Here is a 26,458-nt window from a genome sequence, read left to right on the forward strand (position 1 = left end):
CAGTATAATTGATTTTTCATTGGAGATCACAGAGTGTTTAACTCCAAAGCAAAATTCGCCCACATTACCTTCAATATATTTTTTTACTGAATCCGAACTTAACTCCCCCAAGATGTACTTCCGGATCGCTTTCAATTAATTCTACTAATTTTGCGAACTGCTGCCGACTTGTTTTTTTTTAACTAAAAATTTCTGATTTAGTGTATTATGTACATATGTATATATATTAATTTTATTCGCTTCGCCATAATATAATTTAGGCGAATTCGAGAATAATAACACTCGCTTCGCGAACCATGATAACACCATTATATTTAAGCTTCGATTTCTAACCAAATTTTAGATATTTTGTTAAATTTTGAAAACCAAAAATCTTCAATCGAAAATAAATATTTAAATTTTATTTTTTCTTCCTTTTCATTCCTATAGGGCTTCTACATATCCTCGCAAATTCTCTCTATATTTTGCGCTATTCTTTTCACTTCGGATCTCGTCTTGCCATGGCGCGCTCCCATTTTGCCCTGACGGTTCTTATCCAAGTTGTTCTTCGTTTACCAATACTTCTTTTTCTTTGTGAATTCCACTCAAGAGCCTGGCGCGCCAATGATGGTATTTACCGTCTCAGAATGTGGCCTATCCATCTCCGTTTTCTTCTCTTATCTGGGCTTAGACTTGTTCTTGCTTTGGTATTACCCATAATTCTTCCATAACAATTCCATAATATTGAAATTTAGTAAAACAATATATCTAATTCTACAATCCAGCAATTATTACCATATTTTTTGCCTTCTAATAAAATACGATTGTTAAAATTGAGCATGAGATTTTTATTTCTTCATCTTCATCTTATACACCTTAACATTCATTCCCAACCCTATAACAAATAAAATTTTATATTTATTTTAATTAAATTAATTTTTCTTTTCTCTATTTCTTCTTCCTTACAAAAATAAGTTTTTAATTAGTTAAATTTGTAATCAATTAATCATAGATTGTTGTAATACCATGGAAACTTGATTTTAATAATGTGAAAACTTAAAGGAATTTAAAAGGAAAAGAAAAATTTTTTCTTGAATCTCAATAGATTAAATTGCTTATTTATATAAAAGGGGGAAAAAAAAGAGATTCACTTGGGAAAATTGCAACTACTGTGAGGAATTCTGTTATAAAATTGTACGTAAAACGTTAGGTAGTTTTTAAATTTTAATTATTTTTTATATATGTAAGTACATGAAATAACTAGATTGCAATTAAAATTAAAAAAAAATCTAATTAATTTATATACCGTTATATAAAAATTGTATTATCATTGATATTTATTTTATATATTTTAAGAAAAGTGTTAAAGTTGCTCCAAAAAAGGCACATAATATACAATTTAATTAAAAAAATTTCAAAAATGATTAAACAGTTATAAGAACTCGGACAGGAATACTTTTAGGAGGTTTATTGATTCACGCTGTTTGAGTATTGAAAATATGACATCAATAGTGTCTCAGTTAGGATCCTGAAAACCTTTGTAACGATTGCTAACCTTGGAAAACTAAATATTTTTTTAGAAAACAAAAAAGTAAAAGGGAATTAAGGAGTTTAGTTGCAAATGTGTGTCTAAACCATCTTAATCGCATTTTAGTTCCAATTTTTGTCTTTTTATTTGCATAGTTTCAGGAGGAATAAAAAAATGAATAGAAAAATTATTATTTTAGCATCAACTTCAGCAAATATCATGTAACCAAATGGTTTTTATATTGAAATTTTCATGGTGGTAAATCAAGATTTTAGTTTAGTTTCCATTTTAATGCAGTTGAGGTGTCTCGAAAGTAAATTAATTTAAATACTCTGTTAAGTAAATTAATTTAAATACTGTTTTAAACATACAATATAATTAATGGTTTAGTTAATTAAAGATGAAACATTCAATAATTAAGAATTAATACAAATTATTATTTTAATAGTTTCACATCTTCATATTTTCAATAACACATAATAATATTATTATAATAAACTCTCTTAATATTTTAATTATGTAAAAATTAATTAAATAAAGTTGGGTCAAACCAGTGGCTTGTAAAGTAGCACTTTTCTCTTCAACAATTGAAGAGAAAAGCTCTTACGACATTATTAAATATTGTATAATATCTTATAATAAATTATTATAATATTACGGCATTATAAAAGTTACTTTTATTCATATATTAAAATATTTCAAAGATTGCATACATTTCGGATGAGACAAGAAAAAAATGTAATAAACGTTAACATAATGTTCGAACTAAAGGGTTAATTACATTTATTGGAATTTGAAAAATTTACAGTTACACTTTGGGAAATATAAGATCTCGACATATAAAATTTTAATCGTGACAACTTGATACGATGATAACTTAAACTGTTCTAACAAACCACTATTTTTCTGTGTTTGTAAAATTTCAAAAATGGTTATGGTTTTTTTAAAATAAAAAGTCAAGAAATATCATTTTTGTAGGAGTATAACTTCTAGACTGGAGGAGATATGGAAAAATTTTCTTTTACCGAAATAAGGTTCTAGTAAAAACCAATTTACTTACGAAATTTCAGTTTTCTATCTTCAAGGTTTCAGAAGTTTTATAAACAGACAAACAAATGGACGGACGGGCATAAAGTGAAAGAGTGAGAGTGAAATTAAAAGCATTTTTTTTCAAAATTTTTTTTGGAAAAGTGCTAATATTATACTTAAAGGCAAATTTCATATAACTGAAAGCTATCACTCTACAAAAATTAATTTGTTCAACTGCAAATTCTCTCATTTAAAATCAAGACAGCGAAATATAAAATTATGTAATTTGTATAACAATAAATTGAGCGAAAATATCAAAACAAGCCATATATGTATTCTGTTAATAAAATTTCATGATTTTGACTTCATATCACATAATTTATAATTAATTTTGTTTTTCTTTGTAAAAACGTGCTAGCTTCATGCACCTATAATATAATAATCATCATTATTATGATACGGGCAATTGATTTTAAAAATTAATGGCGACTAACATAACTCATTCATCAAAATTTTGTTTTTGTTACAAATTAATATTATAATTTCCTCTTAAATAACAAATTATAATTCGTTAAACATGATGTGTAAAATTATAATTAAATACTTTGCTCTTAACACAGGGAAAAAAAAATGCGAAAAATGTGAAAATAATTCACCTGAAAAAATAATATCAAGTTATAATTTCCCACTTTGACAGTTTTTTTCAAAAATTAAGTTACTCTTTATTAGCGTAACTAAAGCTTAAATAAACATTTTAATATATTTATATTTAAACTTACAGAAAATGTTAATAAATAACATTAAAAATATTAACAGAAGTATTAAGTTATTAACTGGTTTTTCATTGCATACCTATATAATTTAAATAAACTCGTTAATAAATTTATTTTTTTTCAGTCTTTTCATCTTAATAATAGTATAGTATAATGATTATAAATTATGGAAACAGTTTAGCGTAAGCATAAAATTGGAAAATGCTTTTATTAATTAAAACGATTTATTTAATATATTGATTAATGGGAAATAGTTATTGCGGTTCGTTGACCTGCTGTTTTTTTTTAATATTTTATACCTAATTAGTAAAAGTTATTAAATCGGGGAAATGAGGAATATATATTTTTTTTTTGTTTAGTCTTTGTAAAATAATACAACCGTGTGAGTATATTTTGAAATAGTAAAATCACATTGTTTCAAGTTATTATTAAAAAATTTTTAAATTCCTGATCAGAATATCGGATGTAATAGATCTAAAAGATTTCAAAAATGTGTGACAACTATTCATATTTTTTTTATTACATTTCCAAGAAAATTTCAAAATAATGTGCTTATAACATTCACTATAATAATTATTCTATCCGTCAGTCCTCATCTCTAAAATTTTACTCCTCACAAATTTATCTAGGACATTTATTTTTCTAGAAGAAAATCCTTAATATCCCATTCCCACACTAAAAGTTATTGCCAGTCGAAGATCCCTTAAAATGAAAAAATTATCTTCGAAATCATTTGTGATTTTAATTAATTTGTTCTTAAGCTTTGAACATCGTTTTTCTCCCAGACGGAAAAATGTACGAGTCTGTAAATAACAATTTTTTAGATAATATAACGAATTGCACATACATATATCGTTAAATGAACTTTATTTTTTGTCTCGCCTCTCAAAATTAAAAAAAAATTTTAATTTTCGACAACTCTATCAAGCAAATTAAGTAAAAGCAAATAAGTAATGGTAAATATTTTGATTCCAGAAAAAGAAATTGAATGTTTTTTATATGATCAAGTTATGCTTAGGGCCATGATTGCGTCAATTCAATGTGAGTTCTTTTAAAATTTAAATGTATGTTTTTGTTCCTGAAAGTATGCAATAATCATAAAATATTTTACAAAAAACTCATTTTTAAGAGAAATATCCTACATTACAAATTAGTTTTGGTGCTACATTTCATTATTAAATGTGATTGGTGCCGCTCAGTACATTACTGGTCTACTTGCAAAAATGACATTTCCAGTAAATTGGGTTTGAAATATTTGATTTAAAATTCTTAATGTCAAACCCATAATAAAATATTCCTCTTTAAAAATATTTAAACATTGTAATGTAATTTGAGACGTTCAGCACATTAATGGTCTACTTGCAAAAATGGCATTTAATTTTTAAGAGAATTTTAAAAGGCAAAAACGAAATTATGTCAAATTAGAGTGAATAGGGGAGTAACTTAAGTATTTTGAAAATATATAAAACAATTCTTTAATCCATTACAGTTCTATTGAACATAATAACTTATTTTTTGCAAAAATGTTGGATAGGCCACTAATGAGCTGAGCGCTTAAAATGTGATTGGTGCTGCTTTAATAATTTGCTTAATCCTAATTTACTATATCATAATCATTTCGATTTCTATTAAGAATTTACTTTTGGATTTATAAAATTTCATAAATTTTTTTATTTAAATTCGAATGAAATTACTAGAGCATATAAAAAATCTAGACACATATAGGCCAATAATAATATTTTACATTAGTGCTCGTTTAATAAAAATTTATTTGAAAAATTTAAATAAATAAATTTAACAATAAAATTATAATGCGTCAATATGTTTACTTAAGTTCTATAAATTGAAAACTCCCATTATACAATCATCTAAATTGTAAAAAATTGGCATATAACGTTCATAAGTAATATTAAAAATTTATAATAACAATAAGTGTGCCTTTTAATAAATAACTTTTGAAATATTGATATTTTTTGAATGCAAAACCGATATTACCAATAATATGGCTATACAATCACTTATAAAATCTAAAATATAAAATAAAATCTATGGTTTTTCATAATTATTATATACAAAAATAAATTGAGGTTTTTTTTTTATTATACAAGCACATAATATGATGGATGACTATAAATTTGATTTGTGGTTCTTCCAAACTCTATACTGTGCCATATTATGGTAAATATAAAATGATAAAAAAAAAGATTCAAGCAGTCATAAAAATAAAATGTGTGTCATTGAAAATGAAATAATAAATATGTACAGATATAAAATGATGTTAGAGAAGCATGTATATGAAGTAAATGTATATAAGCTGACAATTAATGATTTAATAATCAGGCATAAGAATTATTTTGAATTATTATCATTATTACATTATCTTAAATATGTACAGCTTTCAATATAGCTTAATGTCTATATTTTTAATATTTTTAAATAAAAATATTAATTTTCAAATATGTATGTCTTATACTATTATACGGGGTGTCTCAGTATCGAATTATAAACAATATTATAGGTGTTTCGCCAATAATTTCAGGGATGGCTCTTTGATCAATTCCCAGCAAAAAATTATATGGGGCAATTTCAGATATATTCGTTTTAATATAGCTACATCCTGTTGTAAAAAATACTTACCAGATTTTTCTTGTATGCTTATAACTTCGAAAAATATTACATGCTTTTAAAAAAGATTTTACTTGAAAATCAAAAACAATTGAGAATTATAGCACTTAAAATCATGATAAAAATCAAAAAAAGCTATAATTTTTTTCATTTATACATTAAGGCTTTTAAAGCGATATACAAATAATTTAATGATGCATGTCCTATCAACCTATACCATAAATTTTTGATTTGAATTGAAGCTGAAGAAACTGAGCGAAATTCTGAGCGAAAAAAAAAATTTCAAAATTTCAAAAGATTTCGTACGAAAGAGAAAAATTACTTTTTTTCTAAAATTAGAATGCAATTCCAAAGAGATTTTCTGTTCCTTTAACATTAATATTTTTCGAAACAAGCAGCATTTTACATTGTATTCTAGACATGTAAGGTAAAAACCGATCTCTGTCTTATCGTTTCAAATACAATTTGTTAATTATCTATTCTGAAATAATAAAATTATATATTCTAAATATTCTAAAAGTACATAAAATACAAAATCAAATAATATGTTGGTTTCGAGTACTTTACTATAGGACTTTCAAAAACTGTTTGTTTTGAAGCTTCCATCTTTTTCGAAACGGAAGTTATAAGCAAAAACGCTTGAGCAAATAGGAATTTGGTGAAGATTCATTAAAATCTTTGAATCTTGGAAACCGTTGAGATTTGACATTTACAGTTTTAAACAAAAATTTTATCTGTTTTTAATACTCTAAACAATGGTAAATTAATATTGCACTTATAACTGAATCACCCTGTACAAGATTATAATGATGATGATAAAATTAATAAAAAAAAATTTTAAAATATTATGGCATATTAAATTTTTATTGAAAGTAAAGGTAAAATTTTAATTTTGAAATTAGATGCTATTTAAAATTTTATATGTTAGCGATTTTTTAAATAGAAAAACAAATCCAATTATAATATTAATGATTTATGAAATGAGTGTTGCAATACTAGAATTTTTAATAAATATTTTAATCTGTGAGGGCAGTGATACTTTCATTATCTATATCAGTTCTTAGCTCTGCAATGTTTATCAATCAATAATGAAAGTGATTGCCAAACAAATTAATTAATAATATTTTTAATAATTTTATAGATCAAAAACTCAAAAATATTATAATATTGCAATTTTTTTTTTGTATTGCTTTAAGTACTCTTATAGTGTCTAAGTTGAAAATGACTAATATATAATTATTGACCGATTCAAATAGGTTTTCAAGTTATGCTTGAGCGCTAAAACACTAAACCAACAGAAAGACTGCAACTTCCAAAATGAATGATAGGTAGATTTATTCAAGAGATTTATTGAATATTTGGCATACGATTGAAGTTACAAATACCATTAAGCTTAATTTTAACTAAAATATTTGAAATTTTTTTATATTTTACTTATCCTCAACATAAGATAATCAACGTGATTTCTTAAGTTCTCAAATAAATTTTCTCGTACTTTTTAAATTGAGATGACGAGTGGTGAAACGAACAAGGATAACGGACGTCTACACGGTTTAAATTTAAAGAACTACTCATACAGTTTATCTCAGGAAACCCGTTTTAATTGTTCTTTTATTTTTCCGGTTACTCAATATTTCTCCACTTTGAATTGCAATGAAATCCCACAATAATATTTCTCCTTTTTTTTAACCAAAGGCGAACACATAATTAAAAGCACATACAAAAAAACCAAAGTTTACTTACTGGTTTCCAATTTTTTTTCTTTAAAATTAAGCATTTAAAGTTAAAATACATTATTGTATGTATATACATCATGTTGTGTGTGTTGCCTTAAAAATAATTCTGACCTAATAAATTTAACTTTAAGGGCTAAAATTGCTATTTTTCATTTTTTCAATTTTTTACAATTCTTTCTCGCAATATTGGTGTTGATATTTTAATGTCGTAAAATTTAATGAAATTTATACGAATACCGATATTTAGTTTATAATATCTTAAAAGAAATAAATTGAATTTTGATATTGTTGGATTATTAAGAAAAAAAAAACCGCATCATTAATCCAGAAGGTATAGATTTTTATTTTAAAACCTGCCATCGTGAGAAATATTATTGAACACGTATAAGTACTTAAACTTTTATACGATTATTTTATTTCATATTTTCATCACGAGATTTTTAAAACTAACAAAAAAATTAAAGAATAATTGCAAAATTTCTTAATATATACGAGTATGTAAGTGTATGCAAGTGTATTTAATTTATAATACTCTTATAAACTTGTACAATGTTCGTGGTTTTAACATTTTTACACTTTTTTTTCTAGATATTTAATATTGAATTGCAAGGTGCACATTTATAAAACAAAAAAAAAGAATAGATGTAGTTGACCGTGTCAACTCTGTCATACCCGTACGAATAAATGATTTTAAAAGTCGGAAACAATTGCCGTAATAATTGCAATACAGCTTCCTACAAGCTCGTGCTTGTAGTTACTATATGAGCCCATATAATCTAAAAGAGTTTAACTGAAAGTGATGGTCCCATCACCAAATTTATTTATTCAAAATTTCAGCTTGGTAAGTTGTATGGCAACTAGCACAAGCAGTCGAGAAATTCCAACGACTTTTATGAAACATAGCCGTCTTAAAAATGTATTTGCTTGTGTAAATTTTTAAAACTATGTGTTGAACAATTTTCGAGATATTGCAGAATAACTTCTGAAATTGTATTGCATCTATCATAAGTGCTCAGACGGCTAGATGGGCAGACATATTTAAATCGCCTTAGAATTTGACGCTGATCAAAAACATATACTTGAGTCTATATCTCAGACTACTATTTCTTAACGTTACAAACGCTAAGATAAATTTAGTATACCCTTCGAGCATACGTTCGTACAGGTATAAAAATGTTATCATACTATATACTAACCAAAATTCAGTTATTACATCACGATCCAGTTGTTCTTTATATTCTCAACTAACTCCATAATATACATGTATCTATGTATATGTGCATGGATTTCCTATCTATAACTTAAATTTACCTTAAGGTTAATTTATTTTTCGTGGCATTTTTATTTCAGGAGCATTTTTAAGTAAATTACTAATTAGCTGGAAGTCATTTTAATTTTTGGTCAATATACGAGTATATCTGTAACAAATTGAAAATATCAAACATATGTGTGCATGTGTGCAGAACATAATTCGCCAGCATAGCTATGTTTAATACAATATACACATTGAGTAAGAAATTTCTTAATAACATTAAAATATACGCATATTATACTTAAAATATAACAAATCAAAGCATATTTGGTTTTTCAAAACTTCAAAAAGTAACCTGATGATAGACCACAACACAGAGAATGATGAAAAAAAATGAGTACATATTAAATGTAATTCGAGTATATAGTTCAGATTTTTTTCATTGATATATGAAATGCGTAAATGTTGCATTTAAATTCAATTTTATTACTATATTACACACACTGAAATATTGTTGTAATACCGCAATCAAAGCAAATGAGTAGTATATAGGTAGAATAACCGCATAATGTTACTTAAATATTACGGTTTCTTTCTAAAAATTTCAAATTTTTGAAAAATTTTCTTGTCAAAATCAGTTGTAGCTATTAAGGTCTACGTCTTCTGTATTATATGTGAAATGAACTTTATTATATTTATTTATACTACGACTGGATCTTCATACTGCCATTTTCACATAAATCAGCCAAGATTTTTAACAAACAGATTAGGATACTTAGTATTTGAATTCACAAGGTCAGTATTCGGAAAAATGGAATAGGACAAAGAAATTTTTACATTTTATTTGAAAAACTGGAAGAGGCCTAATATACCTCTAACTCGTCACTGAAACTCAGTCAAAGATCACCAATTAGAAACTTATACTGCTCTAACGACTAAGCTAATTCACCGCCGAAGAGCTATTAGATTTCCTGTATGTCGCGAACCTACGTAGTTTTTTCATTAGATAGTCTTTTGCCAAACTGGAAAATCTTTACAATATTGTCGCATTCCAAATAGCAATAATTCAGAAGCATTCTCAAAACCTTCTTCTTTTCAGAAAGAATTTCAAGACATGTCCTTCATTCCGCAAATTTGCCATTCTTAAAGTTTCCTTTGTTTTCGGGAAACAGCTTTTGGGGTATAATAAATTGAAAGAGCGAAATGATAAGAGAAAACTGTTGGCTGTTATTTTTTGGTTTGCCTTGGTCGATTCCAACAGTCTGTTTCGGAAGCAAGTTGTACTCTAGGACACACTATATCTGAAAGTTTTTATGCCATTATATGCATCATTAAAATTATCACTATTCTTTGTAGTTTTTTTTAGTTTTTAAACGGCTACGCTAAAATTTAACATATTTTTAATTACTTAACGCACATAATATATGTGTACATATTAATTTTCTTCATTTGTATAACCATAACATTCTAAAATAGGCTTATATAATCAGGGTTACTTTACAATGAATACTTTACAAGAAGTGGGAAAAAAACAGAAATCATTACGGCATATTTTCCATATTAAAATCCAATCAAGTTAATTAAAAAAACCTAAATCTAAATATGTAAATAATCCGCAATAAAATAATGATATTGAAGTTTTGTATAACACCAAAATAAACACGCGCTTTAAATACCAATTTAAAATCATTTAATTAAAATAAAAACATATATGTATAACAGTTTAAAAATAAAAATATTAATTAACGTGTATTACAAAAGGAAATTGTGTTTAAATAAACCATACTCTCTAAAGATTTTAATGCTTTAATACGAGTATAATCTCAATGGGATTGTGTGTAGGAAATTCAATTGAATAATTTAAAAAAAAAATTAATCAAAAGCTCGTATTATGTATGAAAAAAAAATTTTAATTAGTATTAAAAACCTAGTTAAAATTAACATTTTTAAAGTAAATAAAATTAAAACTACTTTTCTGCATAATATAAAAAAAAAAACAAGTAAAAACGTTTCATTCGGTATAAACCGGTATATACCCTTCTGCACCTTGACAATCTGAATTTAAAAATTTGTTCTTGAAGTATCTAGAATTAGCTTTCAATTGTTGTATACCAAGTTCTCGAATATGTCAAGTAATTCCAACAAAACTTTAAGGATATACATATGTAGCATACAATTGGACACATGAGTCCCAAATTTCATAAGTTTCGAATTAGCACTTGGAGTTGTATGACAGCTACCTGAACGCGTTTTCCGAATCGATAGAATCGATAAAAGTCTAATTACAATAGCAGCCCTCATTGGTAGAAAAGAAACAACTTAGTTTGATGTCGATTGCATTATTCGTTTTTGAGTTATCGTGCGATCGGAAGAGCGGACGCACATTTCATAATCAACGCGTAATGTTACGCTGAGCAAGAATATATGGACATGTACATACCGGAGATGACTCCTTCAAGTGGTTACGAACTCCATACCAAAGTGATAATAACCTTCACGAAGGTGCAGGGTATAAAAATCACAACTGTATACCAAAACACATAATGTGAAATTTTCTCCTCTAATTATGCACCGCACATAAGGTTTCTACATACATACATATGTGTATGTTAGCATTCTAATAATATCACTCAAAATAAACAAATTTTTTCCTATACCATAGTATGGCTATACGTACTGTCGTATGCTAGACACAAGTTATTTCTAATTATTATTATAATTAAAAAAAACATTGATATTGACTAGACTTTCTGACTAGCCTCATATCTTATACATATAGTATATTATATTTTGTGTAGTTGAATAAAATTTAAAACAAGTGTTTCTAGTTTTACTATTTTAAGATTTTCTTTCATTACTCAATTTATTTGTATATGTGTTTGTATATCAAAATGCTCTTGTCTTATGATACTAGAGAATTAAATAATAATGTTTTATATACATACATTGCATTGATTTTATATATAGTAGCATTTGTTATTGTGTCACTGCTTCAATTCTGTCTTTAGGAGAGGTTTAAATTTAAAATTTTAAATGTTTACAGATATCGATAATTAATATTTTAATTTAACTGGGATACAAACAATTTCTTTCTAACTGCACTTCATTCTGATTTAATATATCACTCACAATTATGAAGAATTGTCAATTTTCTTCGGTCACTTGTTTTTTCAAAGCTTCCCAGAGAATTTCACAGTAATTGCCAATTCGATAATTTACTTATTAAACAAGTAAATTTCATCCTTTTCCTAGCACAACTTATTTTTTTAAACATACACAATATTACTTTTTAAATTCCTCCTAAATATATGCAATATGATACAATAATAAAAGAATATTATTTCAATAAATTCTGTGTTCATTTTATTAGTTTTAAATTTGAAAAATATTATGTGGTTTCCACTGGTTAGTGCGAATGCATAAAGCCGTGTATCGATGTATTTATGTATCAGAGCAAAATTTCACACTGCTAACGTACAACAACAATTTACATTTTGTTTTTAAAAATAGTGTTATTTTATTAAAATGTTCAATTTGTGAGTAAATAATTAAATTTCCAAATATTTTTCATACAATTGGAGTATTTTCATTGAAAATGATATAGGCACTGTGGTTAAGTTGTTTAAGTCCTTACATTATAGTATATGGGGTTTCCTTTCAAAAATCGAAAAATTGTGTATGCCGTCCCGGTTTAAAATAACGAACCTAGATATACAACTTAAAGTAAAACTCATATACAAATAATTGTACGTTTTCTTTTTCTAAAACATAAGAAAGGCGGGAAAGACGAAAATAAACCGAAACGTGAGGTTTAATTTTTAAAAATCGTATATACTTTTATACCAAATATTTTTTTTTTTCCTTTGTTGACTCTTACAAGGAACAGCATAGGGCTAGTGCATGATATTACAGACAGTCATGTCCACATTCCATTGTTTCATAGAGTTTTTATAGCTGTATATAGGTGACTTGCCTGTCGTCGTTTTTTTCTTTTATATGAAATATTTAAGGTTATTAATATTTTTTGTTTATTTTTGTTAGATTTTTCAATATTTATTTATGTTTAGCTCAAACATCTTACATAACTTAAAATTAAAGAATGCATATACAGATACATATTTTTTAGACAGAACAAATTTTTGACCTAAAAATTAAATTTAAAAATTATACAAAATAAAACTTATTAGTAATAATATTCCATTAAATATGAATATAAACAATGAAAAGCTAAAACAAGAATTTGTTAAAATAAAGCAAAGGGTTACACTTAATTATAAGTAAATAGAAGCTTTTTCATCGTGTCTTTCTTCAGTCAAAAATCAAATCTGTGTTTGTTGCATAAACGCAGCATTCTGCTGACAAGTTCATGTTTCCCATAATTGGTCCTATGAAAAGGAACCATGAAAAGATCAGGGGAACGAGACCTAAGGTTGGAATTAATCACAATTTTATTTAAAATGTCGGGGGAGATTAAGTCAGTTTTCATAAGCTGAAAAATTAATAACAAATCCGCGACGTCACGTCTTTTACCCAGTATGGGTAGATCAATTAATTTGAGTCTGTGCTCGTAAGATGGAAGAATGATGGGGTCTTCCCAAGGAAGAAGGCGCAGTGCGAACTTCAAAAAATTTTTTTGAATAGACTCAATCCTATTAATATGTATATCGTAATAGGGTGACCATATACTTGTGAAGCATATTCAAGATGAGGACGATGAATGATTCAAGAATCATTAACCCTCCATTGACCAGCGTTTAATGAAACCTAACATCGAGCTTGATCTGCATATGATATGATTATAGTGGTTTATAAATGATAACTTGCTATCGAAGCAAACACCCAGGTCCATTATTGAATCAACTCGATTAAGAGCTTGGTCATTCAAAGTATAGTTTGTAAAATATGGCCGTTTTTGCCTAGACCTAGAGTATTATGGTCATATATCGAGGGAATAGTAGGAGATATATGGAGAATATCAAGTATTATGGATATATGAAAATTTTTTACAAATATTTTTTTTAGTTTTTTATAAGTATTGTATATTAAGTGTGACGGGCATTTGAACCCGAAATAAAGGGGGTTAAATGATCTTCGGTTAAAGGACCGGTGTCATAACCATTGCACCAATGGCCAGATTTACATCAAATATAATTTACATAATTTGTATAAATATATTTTTGTTACAACAATTATAGACATTGCAATAATTGGCAAAACCGATCTACTTTATATACACACAAGCAATCACTAGTTGGTTATAAATGACTTCATGGTTATAAATGACTATATTTACTCATATACATGTAACGCCATCTATACCAGAATAAATTGCAATTACAAAATAACTTCAAGCTGTTTTTTAACAAATTCCATTAAAATTTTTTTTTATGTCATAATAAAATTTAAAAAGAATCGCTTCTTTATAATATGTATGAAACTTATTGATTTTATTTTATAATATAGTATGAGTACATACATATATACTTTAATTTAGTTGCACATTTTAATGGGATGACAATTTTATAAACTATAATATTATTATTTTTTTATATTATCTACTTTAAAAATTTTTAACTTTTATAATGCAAAAATTAAAACATTTTAAACTTGTTTTTATTACTAAAAGACTGTGTATAACAAATAAATAACAAGGAATATAAAAGAATCTCAGTGGTGAGTGTTTTTGAGAGCATAAAAACTATAAAAATAAAATAAAAATCGTAAAATAATTTAGAAATAAATTCCAATTTTATTAAAGTTATACAAAATATTTTTTGTTTTATTCAGCATCACCATTATTATACTTTGTTATATAACTTACATTTAATAACTGTTATAAGAATATTCGCTTCTGAAAATTATAAAACTATAAGCGTACACGATTATATATTATATATGTATGTATATGTGTATAACAAAAATAAAAAATAAGGTCAAATATTATTGCACTATTCGCAATTTAACAATAAAGAGGAAATTTTAAGTACTTTTTTTTTTATAAATTAAAGAGATTAAAAAATTTTGCTAAAAAAATTAAAGTACAAAAACTATTCATTATTCTTGTTAATCAGTTAAAGAACCTGTCAAGAAATATTTCAAAGAATTCTTATATACTTATAATACAAGGTAACATTTTAAAAAGTCACGAAGTTGAACTTCATATATCTTCTTATTATCAGAATTTTTATATTCTTATTCTTATTATTATTTTTTCTTATTCGATATTCCTGTTTCACAATATATATTTCAATTCTTATAATATACAAAACGTCCTGTATATATTTTTTTTTCTTTACTTTTCTCAAATATAACAGTACATATAAAATAATATTTTTTTAATGATGTTGTTAAAAAGGTCCCGAAATTTGATTTTAATCTAGATTATTTTAATGCATTTAATATCAAAATAAGTGTGTATATAATATTAAAGGTCCGTATTATATAATATGTGTTATACAGTACATTATATCAAATCTTGTGTTCAGGAGCACTATAAATACATATAGGTATATATATACAAAAAGGTACTATAGGTCTTTTCTTATATATAAAATTGTTAAATCGAACTAAAACCAAAATGTTCTATATCTAAGAAATTTTTTAAATAATTGTGTTGAAAAGTAAGTTACTAGAAAGTTAACCTGGTAAACTCCAGGAAATATTTATTATATAATTTTAAAATTATCTTAGTATATGTAGATAATTTTTCAAATAAGTAATTTTAAAAAAATCTGATGTGATCAGCACATAATAGACCGCAATGTGTATTGTCCAGTTTAGCGAATGTATTTTATAAAATTATGAAAATGGACATCACATAACCTATCTCATATTGTATGCTCCCTTATTTTCAATAATAATGAGTGAGCCTAATATATTAAAATGTTAAGAAATATGATTGACATTAATTTTACGTTTTCGGGTAATTGAACTAATTTGTTATATAGGGATTATAGGGGCATATTTGATATATAGGACATATGGTATATAGGGAATATGGTATATAGGAAATATGGTATATGGGGAATGTTTAAATTAATCTTCGAAGAGACAAAATTTGCATGATTATCTGCATATGACTTGGATTCAAGCGCAAGTAAATGTGTTTTAAATTTTCATTACATTTGAAGAACTGTTCTTCCAGTTTTGGAAAATTTTTAAAGAACCATTAAAACTTTTAGTAAATGTAATCAATCTTCTTGATTTTTTTGATTTGCAAAATATTGAAAACTAACTGGCACAACTCAATCTTATAAATTGATACAAAGTCCTTTCTTTTGTTAATATATGCGCTACTTAGAGTGTATCAGTCACCTTTAACATACTAATTTTTTATGCTAAGAGCAGCTTCATGAGTAAATTTTGTAAAATTTTAATATCATTTTAGCATCAAAGATGGGAAATGTAAATCAGAACGACCAGAGAATAAATTGTCAGTTTATATTTCATATATACGGAAGTATTATAAAAATGACCTAATATTACTAAAATAATTATTTTTAAAAATTTAAGTAATTTCCTCATTTTTGTAATTATATGTATAGTACAATTTCTTTATTAACTGCAGCTACATGATAGTCTGGTATTTTAGTCAGTATTAAGTGATTCTTTATAGGCGTAAGTAAAATTTTAGTTATTTTCATAGAAATTTAATTTTTGAATCTCTTGTTACTTTTTTTTTGAAGGAAACTTTTGTATGAATGATTTGAGTATAAAATAGAAAAAGTTAGAAAATAAAAATTTTTTTTTTAACATGAATTTAAAGAATTAAGGCGTATATTATGAGCCGTATAATTCACTATTTACTCTTGTGTTAAAATTTATTTGTAAATCATTTTCTAAATTGACAAAATTCATATATTAGCAAGAATTTAAGTTTAAGAATATTTGGAAGAATTTTGAATTTCCTGAGCAAAATTTACAAATGTTCAGATCTTCTGATTAATCAATTTGTATAACTTCTGTTAATCCTATGTATAATTCTAGTACTAGCCAAAAAAATTTTACTTAAAATATTCTCTGTGCTAAATTTAATGAACAATAAAATCGGAATATTAGTAATATATTTTTGAATTAAAGTATTATTTAAAATATTAATTTGTTAGTCGTATTGATCCATAAGCCCGAAAATGTACACGCCTCTGAATGAAAAATCCACATATGCGACCAATGAATTGTGAATCAATTTTATTTCATATATTTTTTTTATTGATCGCGTACAAAATGGTAAAAGCGATTTCATTAACAAATTTTACTAGAATTTACAATGTAGGCATGCTTATTACTTGTATTTTATTGATTGATAATCGCTAATCACTAATTGAGACTGCGCAAATTGACGGAAACATGGAAAAATGATGCTATGCGTGAAATGTACCGTGATAATCTTGGACCAATTTTTGGAACTTTATAATAAATTACTTTTTGAATTAACAATAATATGTTAGCTCTATTTTTACTTTTCTTCTTTCAAATATTTCGATTTTCAACTGGAAATAAGTCACGGTAATAGCATCACAATAATCTTGAGAATCACGAATAATCTTATAAAAATTTTGGCTCTTATCTATGTAAATATTGTTATGGTTGAAAACTTGATAATCACATTATAGGAAAAAAAATTGGAATTTTGATTCCCATAACTGGATTTAATTGAATTCACATGATATTCTTGCATTCTATATATACATAGGCAGTGTATGAAAATGTATTATGAATGTGCCTACAACATAAAATATTATAAATATTGTTTAAGTTATAATAGACTCATTTATTATATTTGGATTCAATTTTTATTCAAATTGTATAGATAAATGCACTGATAATATGCATATGAGTTTTTTTCCCTCTTATTTTTCTTCTATTCAATTATAAATACATATATATGTAGAAACATTTCTGCTTGTCTTTAATTTATGGTCTAAATATTAAACACATAAGACGATTTGTCATATTCTTTTAAATGAAAAAATAAAAAAAAACTAAATAAGTCTTATAATATTTGATTATTTATTTAAAGCAAATATTATCCGACGTATTTAAAGTGTAAATTGAAAATATTTGGACTATATAAGTATATCTATTGTGAATAAATTCAGTATAATATTAATTTCGAATAAAATTTAAACATTTTCTCAGATATATTAAATTTCGTAATACTTCCCACACGCTTTTTAATGTAGCATGCAGTTTAAAAAATTGTAGCAAAATATAAAAATTGAGTAAAATATTTTATTAATTTTCGATGGTTTTTGTGTATTATAAGTGCAACTATGATTGAATTACTTTAGAGACTAACATACGTGCACAAATACTCCACATACTAGAATATTTACTCGTATATTATATTATATATTACTAAATGTAATTTCAGTTTTAAATTCTTGTATGTTTTTGTTTTAATATTTAATTTAAATTGTTTTAGTTAAAAATTTTGAGTTTATTACTTTAGAAAATTAAATTACAAAACAAAAAAATATTTAGGAATTCAGTCAACTAAAAGGTAATTAGCGTTAATACTATTATACAAGTTGAGTAGAGTTTATCTTGAATCTATGAATCAGTGACGATTTTACTTTAGAATGTTTATGAAATGTAAATTAGACAAGTTATTCTAATCGGAATTGTATAAAAACCGTATATAGCGACAATCATTCCTTGACCAACTGTGGCTCAGATTTCATTAATGTTCCGAAATAATATGTTAAGTTACCCATAAAACAATAATTTCAATAAGATTTAATTAATTTACTTTTTTATCATATACGATGTAAGGTAATATAACACTTTGAACGTATAACACTTTGACCGTATAACACTCTAGGTGTATAACAATAGAATGACACTAATTAATACAAATAGGAATCGTTGATAGAACTATTAACCCAGGTTTATTTTAATAGAAGGTTTTATATTTTTATATACAAAGGGAATGTCTATAATTTTCGGTCAATTATTAGATTAGTCTGCACCCCTCCGCAACAGAATTTTCGAAGTAGTTTAGAGAGTTATATTCCGGTAAAAGTAACATAAAAGGTATTTAATGAAGACATAATTTTCACGTGGTATCTATAAAAATTTAGCTTATTTAATATTTCAGTTCACTAAGTATAACAAGCGAATAATTAAAATTTAAAATATATTATTGTACAATAAGAAAAGTTTTTATTAATAAAATGTTTAGCTAGCTATAATTGCGTACAATTAAGAGTTTTTAGTCGTTAAGCTATTTATTAGTTGTTCAAGTTTACGGCATACTGACCAATTAAGTTCACCTCGCAGTTTAATTTATTTTCAAAGTCGATTACGTCTAAAATCCTCGTAAATCAATTCACATACTTTTATACTTTGACGGATGCACTTTAACAATCTGTTATACAGTAGAAACTGTTATACTTTAGTAGAAGCGTGGATTACTATTGAAACTGTTATATTTTTAGTAGAAGCGTTGAGTAGAAACTGTTATACTTTAGTAGAACAGTTGATTACTATTGAAGCTACATATATTTTGCAACTATACATAAATAACAACTAAATATAACAGTTGTGAATTTCTTCGGCAAAACTTATTAATTGAGTTTAACTCAATTTATTTACATATGGAATAAAAGTATAAACAAATTTATAATATCTTTGAAGCATAACATAGTTCACGAAAGTTTAAAACAAGTATAATACAAAATTGTATATGTATAATAAAAATTACAAATGTAATGTTTTATCTATCTGGCGCTTATCGCTTTGTTCACAATTTTCTTTTTAAGTAGCATTTTGTTTCTATATTTTTTTTTAGCTTTTTTTTTTTGATTCATTTCTTGTGCATAAAAATATTTTCTATTAGCAAATCTACTTTTTATATAGTTAATGTAAGTTTATGTAAGTAAATATGTATAACAGTTACCACCCCAAGGGTAAATGCTACAGAAAATGTAACAAAATAATATTATTGTTGTAATAAAGTATAGAGAAATATTGGAAAATTTTTTAAAGCAGTGTTAATATTTTGCAAAAAGATATTTTTTAAAAGATTATTTTAGGCAAAATTTTATTTTCTTGTTTAATATTCATAATGTAGATGATCCTTGATAATGAATGTATTAAAGTTAAATATTTTTCAAAATTGTTGTAAGTTTAAATTATTAAAAAATTGCATATATCTTGATTTTAAAAATATTTGAGTGGGTTTTAAAGTGCTTCTAATTTGTTTTATTTTCGGTAGATTTCAAATAAAATTGAAGAAAAAAGAAATTACTATAATTATACAGAAATCATTATATTTGTAATTAGAAAGTACATGAGCACTTTGAAATTTTCATAATAGGGCAAAATAATTTGGTCAAATGTTAAAAAGAGTAAAATTGAAAATACTGATACAACATCTTCGATGATCTTGACTTATTCTTAAGAATTGAGAATTAAAAAAATTTTTACCCACTAACTTCACACTTTCAATTAACTAATAATATTTTAACACTTAAAAATTATGTCATAATATTATTTTGACATGGGTTCTTTTATTTCATTTTAAACTTTGGTTCAATTCATGAAGTTTTGCACGCTACTTTATTATTAAAAGAGTCAGGTTTTTTGCCCAGTCATGATGGATTACCCACATTACTCTTTTTTTATAATATTACCATTATGTTATAAAATTTTAACCGACACAATAAGAGAGGTATTATTATCACATGAAATTTAACGCATATTTAAATAATAATTAATTTTTCCTTAATATTTGAATAACTAATTTTTTATTAAGAAATAGTTATAGTATCGATCTAGGCGATTTCGAGGTTAGTTGGTTTGTTGGTTATGCTGTTTGATCTGCTTTTACTGGAAATTTGTAACAATTAACAAATTGATGACACATTAGTTCCAATTACCTGGTGTGTTTCTAATTTTTGATCATTTTTAATGCAATATAATTATTTATTCTCATAAATCTACTTATGAGCTCTATTATTTACAGAGCATAATCTCTAATGTTAGCCAACCAGTTTTTAGTATTTTAAATAAATTTACACAAAATAATTTCTTCCTCTTTCAGCAGGTTAATACAAAAAATCTGCTGTGAACACAATCGACCGTCAATTAATTCCGTATTTATGATAAAAAACGTAAAATTGTTCGATTTCTCAGCCTTGATCTTTCAAAAAATTTATAAGTTAACTGTTTTAGCGCATCAAATTTAAATATTAAATTTCAGGGAAATTGATTGAATATTTCTTTTTATGTGCGCGAAAATTTTAAAATCGGACCGTAAAAAAGACGAGCTACCGAAGTCTGACTAATCCCTAACGATGATCAGTTCGTAACACAGCCGAAATAAACTCGTATATAACATTTCATCAAAATTAGTTTAGCCCAAATCAATTTGACCGACGAACAGACAGCTCGACACACCAACATCTATCTAAACATAGTTTTTTTTTTATACACTTGCCTACCACGGAGAAGTGTGTTCCCACTGAAAACTCGATATCCGAAATTTGATGCTATCACATAACCTCCCTTATTTTATTGCAATGCGGATACGGTCAGTAAAAATCTATTTGTATAGTTTAAATATCATTTCGAAAATAAAAAATGGGGCGGTCATGTGTTGATCACATCAGATTTATGTCAAAACTAAAATAACTTTTAAATTCTATATATTTAATATGCATGACAGCATGTAAAAAAATTAAAAGCTTCTATATATTCTATATGAATTGATTGAATTTGTCATAAACCGCATGTTAATAAAATTAATGACAAATTAAAACACCATGTATATACATACTTATTTCAATTTTAATGTCAAATTATAATAGATATCCTCATTTAAAAGGTGTAATCATAATAATATAATTAAAATCAATCACATTATGATATTGCATTTTCCGGATTAATGTTTAACACTTGACTGAATTTTTAACAATAATTTTTTATGAGTTAATTGATTTTTGATTTCCTTTTTCGTATTACACTCTTTTATACATACCTATGTACGTATGTGTACCTACATATTTATAATCAATAATCACCATACTCGTACATAAGTATAAATTTTAATGGCTGATTCTGACTGAATTTACTGAGTGTGTAATAAAGTTATAACTAAGCATTCTTAAGATAATGTAAGAAAATTCTTTAAAAAATTACTTCCTGCATTATAAAAAAAAATTCAACAACAACAAAAAAAAAATGGAATAATTTCATTTTAATTGAAAAACAAAAACTAAGATAAAAATCAAAAGGAATTACAACTTTTATTGCTGTAGGTGATTAATTCAAATGATCGAAAATTACACACTATTGTCAATTTGCATTTTCCCTTTTAGTTTTTATAACATTGAACGCGCATACTGATACAAATATATGGTGTACAAAATAATACGATGAAATGCAATAAATAAAATAAAAAGCACCTGCTTTAAAGAATATTATTTAATTAAATCCTGAAAAACAACCATATTATAAATTTTGTGATTTAGATTTAGAATTTTGAAATAAAATCTAAAGAAAAACTAAAATTTAATATTAATTTGTTATGATGGGTTTATATCTAGTCCACATACACAATAAAGCAGCTTGGATTTCAATTTGAAAGTTGAATTCCACAAACTGAAATAATAGCACTTTATAAATATGGTGTTCTCGTATAAGTTGTAAATTTCTTCTCATTTTTAGCACTTTTCCAAAAATTTTTTGAAAAAAGGTGCTTATTATTTTCCATCTGTCCGTCCATCCATGCATCCGTCAGTGGGCATGTTTTCAAAATTTCTACACCCTTGAAGATAGAAAACTGAAATTCAATATGTATATAGATCTTTATTAAAAACTTACTTCCGTCGGAGAAAATTTTTACCCATCCCAACCCCCCCCCCTATTCCATTTTTAACTATTTATTACAGTGAAACCACAAGCATTTTTCAAATTTTGCAAACACAGAAAGGTACCGGCTTGCTTCTCCTATCGCGGCCTACTAATTAAACTTTAAGAAAAACAAAATGGCTGTTCATTTTTACCATTGTCTAAAATCCGCTTTTTTCAAATTTTTAATGCTTTTAGACATTAACAAATAGTTGATTACATTATCGCCTCTCAAATTATCGCCTCTTGAAATTTGTAAAATTTGAATTTTTGACGCTTTATATTTCCGAAACCGCAAGATTTTTCAAATTTCTATAAACGCAGAAAGGTAACGGTAAATTCCATGACATTAAAAAATATAATTATTTTTCTTAACTCGCGCAATTAACCCTTAAAATCAAACATTATACTAACCCCTCTTAAAATTTATTTTTGCTTTATTTCAAAGACCGCATAAATCGTTTATCCTAAATATATGCAATCCTAGAAATAGTTTCGTTTATGAATGAAAATAATTTTAATAGTATAGTGGATATGAAAATACTGCTTTTAAATCGAGTGTATTTAAAAGCAGTATTTTCACTTGTTGAAGGGAAAGTGCTACAATACAAACCATTGGTTCGACACAACTTTATTACTTTTATTTTTTCTATATTTAATTGGAAGCTATTTTGTATAAGATAATTTCACTTACATAATCATAAAAATTTTACTTCATACCTCAATTTTACATAAATATCTTTTAAGTACTGAATATGTTAGCCTGCGTCTATAAGTACAAATAATATCAAAACATTTTGGCAATAAACCATACTTTAAAATTCTAATACTATACACAACATTATGGCAATAAAAAAAACAGAAGAATTAAATAAAAAAAAATTTTCATGGTCATAGTAATGAAAAGTTGTTCCTTATAAAAGTTCTACCATTAACATTATATGACCAGATCATGAAATATAATTGTAAAATCATAAATAAACTGGTGTACTAAACTTACGAGTAGAAAAAATAAGACGATTTCTTTTAGTAATAAAATGAAAAATATTGAATAATAGCAGGAACTGAGGAAAAAAAAGTAACACTCTTAATGACCAATATGTTTCATCACTCTTTTTACTCTACATGTATATAAGTACTCGTATATAATTTGTGTTGTTCTTGTTTTCATTAAGTTATCGTTCTCTTTTTGTATCTACTTGATAAGAATTGAATGCAATTTTTTTTGAAAGTTGAGTTCAATGAATGAAGGCCATGTATAGGAAAATTTATTATCATAATACCTTCTAGTTCTCTTTTATAATACTTTCGTTGTGATACTTTCATCTTACAAAATACTTAGTAGAGCTTAAATATAAAGGAATTATCATTTATTGCTTTGTATACGTTCACATATGAATAATATACTTATAGTAGATTAATTCAAAAATTTTTATTTAAGTTTGATATATTTCTAGAAGAACGCGAATGTTTTTACATATTCCGTAGTTTATGCATAATAATTTAAACAAGTCCTTTTTTTTGGATTTTGTTGGAAAAGAGCTTAAAAATATTACAATCCCGGATTATTACAATATTTTATAAAGTGTGTATACTACATATTGAAAGGGCTAAAATATTTGGCATTATACTGCATATCACGCTAAAGAATTTTTTTTTGCCTCCTTATACAGAAAGGAGTATTTTTTCCAAGGCGTCTAATACTATATTATATCCAGATTACGTACAACTTCACCTGAATCGGACTCGAGAATTCTCATAAATTGAACGAATTTGACTGTCGGTTCAAAAATGTCAAGACACATCTCTGCATATTATTTTGACTCATTCATGTACCACTGATGTCATTGTTTAACCGACAAATTTGAAATGTTATTTAACATGTGATGAAATTTTTCACTTTGCTCTACTCTCGTTATTTTATCTCTGGCACATATATTTTTTTATGACACCAAATTCACTCGATAAAATTCTCGTTAAGATATGACGAAATAAATTCAAATATCATCTTCGTCTGCACTGCCAAATTTAGGCAGCTTTTCATCGCTTCCGTAAGGAGGACGTGGAACAAGACTGTTTTAGAACTATATTTGATTTTATTTCAATTTGTTGATATAATATATGTATATAATTATGTATAAATTAACTGCTTCTAAAACTTACATATGTTCTTCTCGAAATCAAACTTGACCTTATCTTTTTCGCTTATATTAGGCAGTTGTACCTAATTTGGAAGCCTAACATTTTAAAATCAAGCTTAAATTCACGTTACACTTGTTGGGGATGTAACCAACTCTTAATATAATAAGTATGTGTCAGAAATCGATTTTCGATTTTTTGCTCGATATCAGGAACGTAACAAATTACCTGAAAGTAATTGAATAATTGACATGCGTTACGATTTAATTCGCAATTTTCTTTTGGCAATTAGTTTGCATAAATAATTTTCTGAAACAACTTTAGTCATTTTTACGGGCTAGCAAATTATATCCATCTCAATTTCCCATTGGATACACGTAAATATATCTATTGTAAAATAATGATTACTTTAATTTATAAAAAAGCAGAAAAAATCTATATTAAACCATCGAATATAACATTTTTCATAAAATCTAATTGGAACTCCAAAATATTAATAATTTCAAAAAAAAATTATTTTCGTTTCAATGCATTCGTTCAAATTGCTTCCAATTTTTAAAATGCATAAAACAAAAACAAAAACTTTGTGTTCATAAAAATTACTCAATATTTTTAATAAATAATGTTATACATATTTTCAATTTATTTATAACTTGTATAAGAAAATTGTTTGGTATAATATGTGTATGTATTGTATATATTACAGATAAATAGTTGTAAACTTAAACAATTTTTGTTTCAATCACCATTATTACAAAGAGTATAATGATTATTATCGCAAATTAATTTGTTTGTTTAACTTAAACTTCAATTACTGTGAATGTATACAAGTTTTATTAAAATTAAAAATTACTCAGATATTCTGTATAATATAATTGTATCATAAATCGATTAGAACACATAAATTTTAATATTTATTACATAATTATTATTAATAATAATTCAGTAATATGTTATTGAATTGGTATATAATAAATATATATTAAATTTTCCTAAGAACTTAGTGTTAAAATAAAGTAAGAACAGTTTAATAATATGAAAATTATCCGGTTTAGACTACCATATTTTTCCATATTGTAAAACAAATTTACTTTGTATATAGGTATACTTATAAATTATTAACGTAATCTGAAGTTTTTATGAGAGCTAGTCTCCATTCCCATTAATTTACGTCAGGGCCCTCTGCCATACTTTGCATGTGCCCTTGTAGATACTTTTTTATAGGAATTTTTGCACCGAGCCCCTTAACTCGTTTAAAATTGTAAACTCTTATATCGTTCAGATGATTCAGGTTGAGGTCCCTCCTTCCATCTTCAACTACCTAATACTAAACTGTTCTAATGCAAAAACTTTTTTTTCCATAATTATATAAAAAAAATTAAAGTTTATCTATTTTAATGCGATTAATGTGGCACATCGTTGATATACATATATGAAAATATTATATTGTTCACTTTAAGAGTATATAACACTTAAAACATATAACACTTAAGGTGTATAACACTTTCAACAATAATAAATTGTACAAAGGAGTAACTGATTG

The sequence above is a fragment of the Condylostylus longicornis genome, unplaced genomic scaffold, assembly GCF_029603195.1.
Source record: "Condylostylus longicornis isolate FDR11 unplaced genomic scaffold, ASM2960319v2 ptg000026l, whole genome shotgun sequence".
NCBI lineage: Eukaryota > Metazoa > Arthropoda > Insecta > Diptera > Dolichopodidae > Condylostylus > Condylostylus longicornis.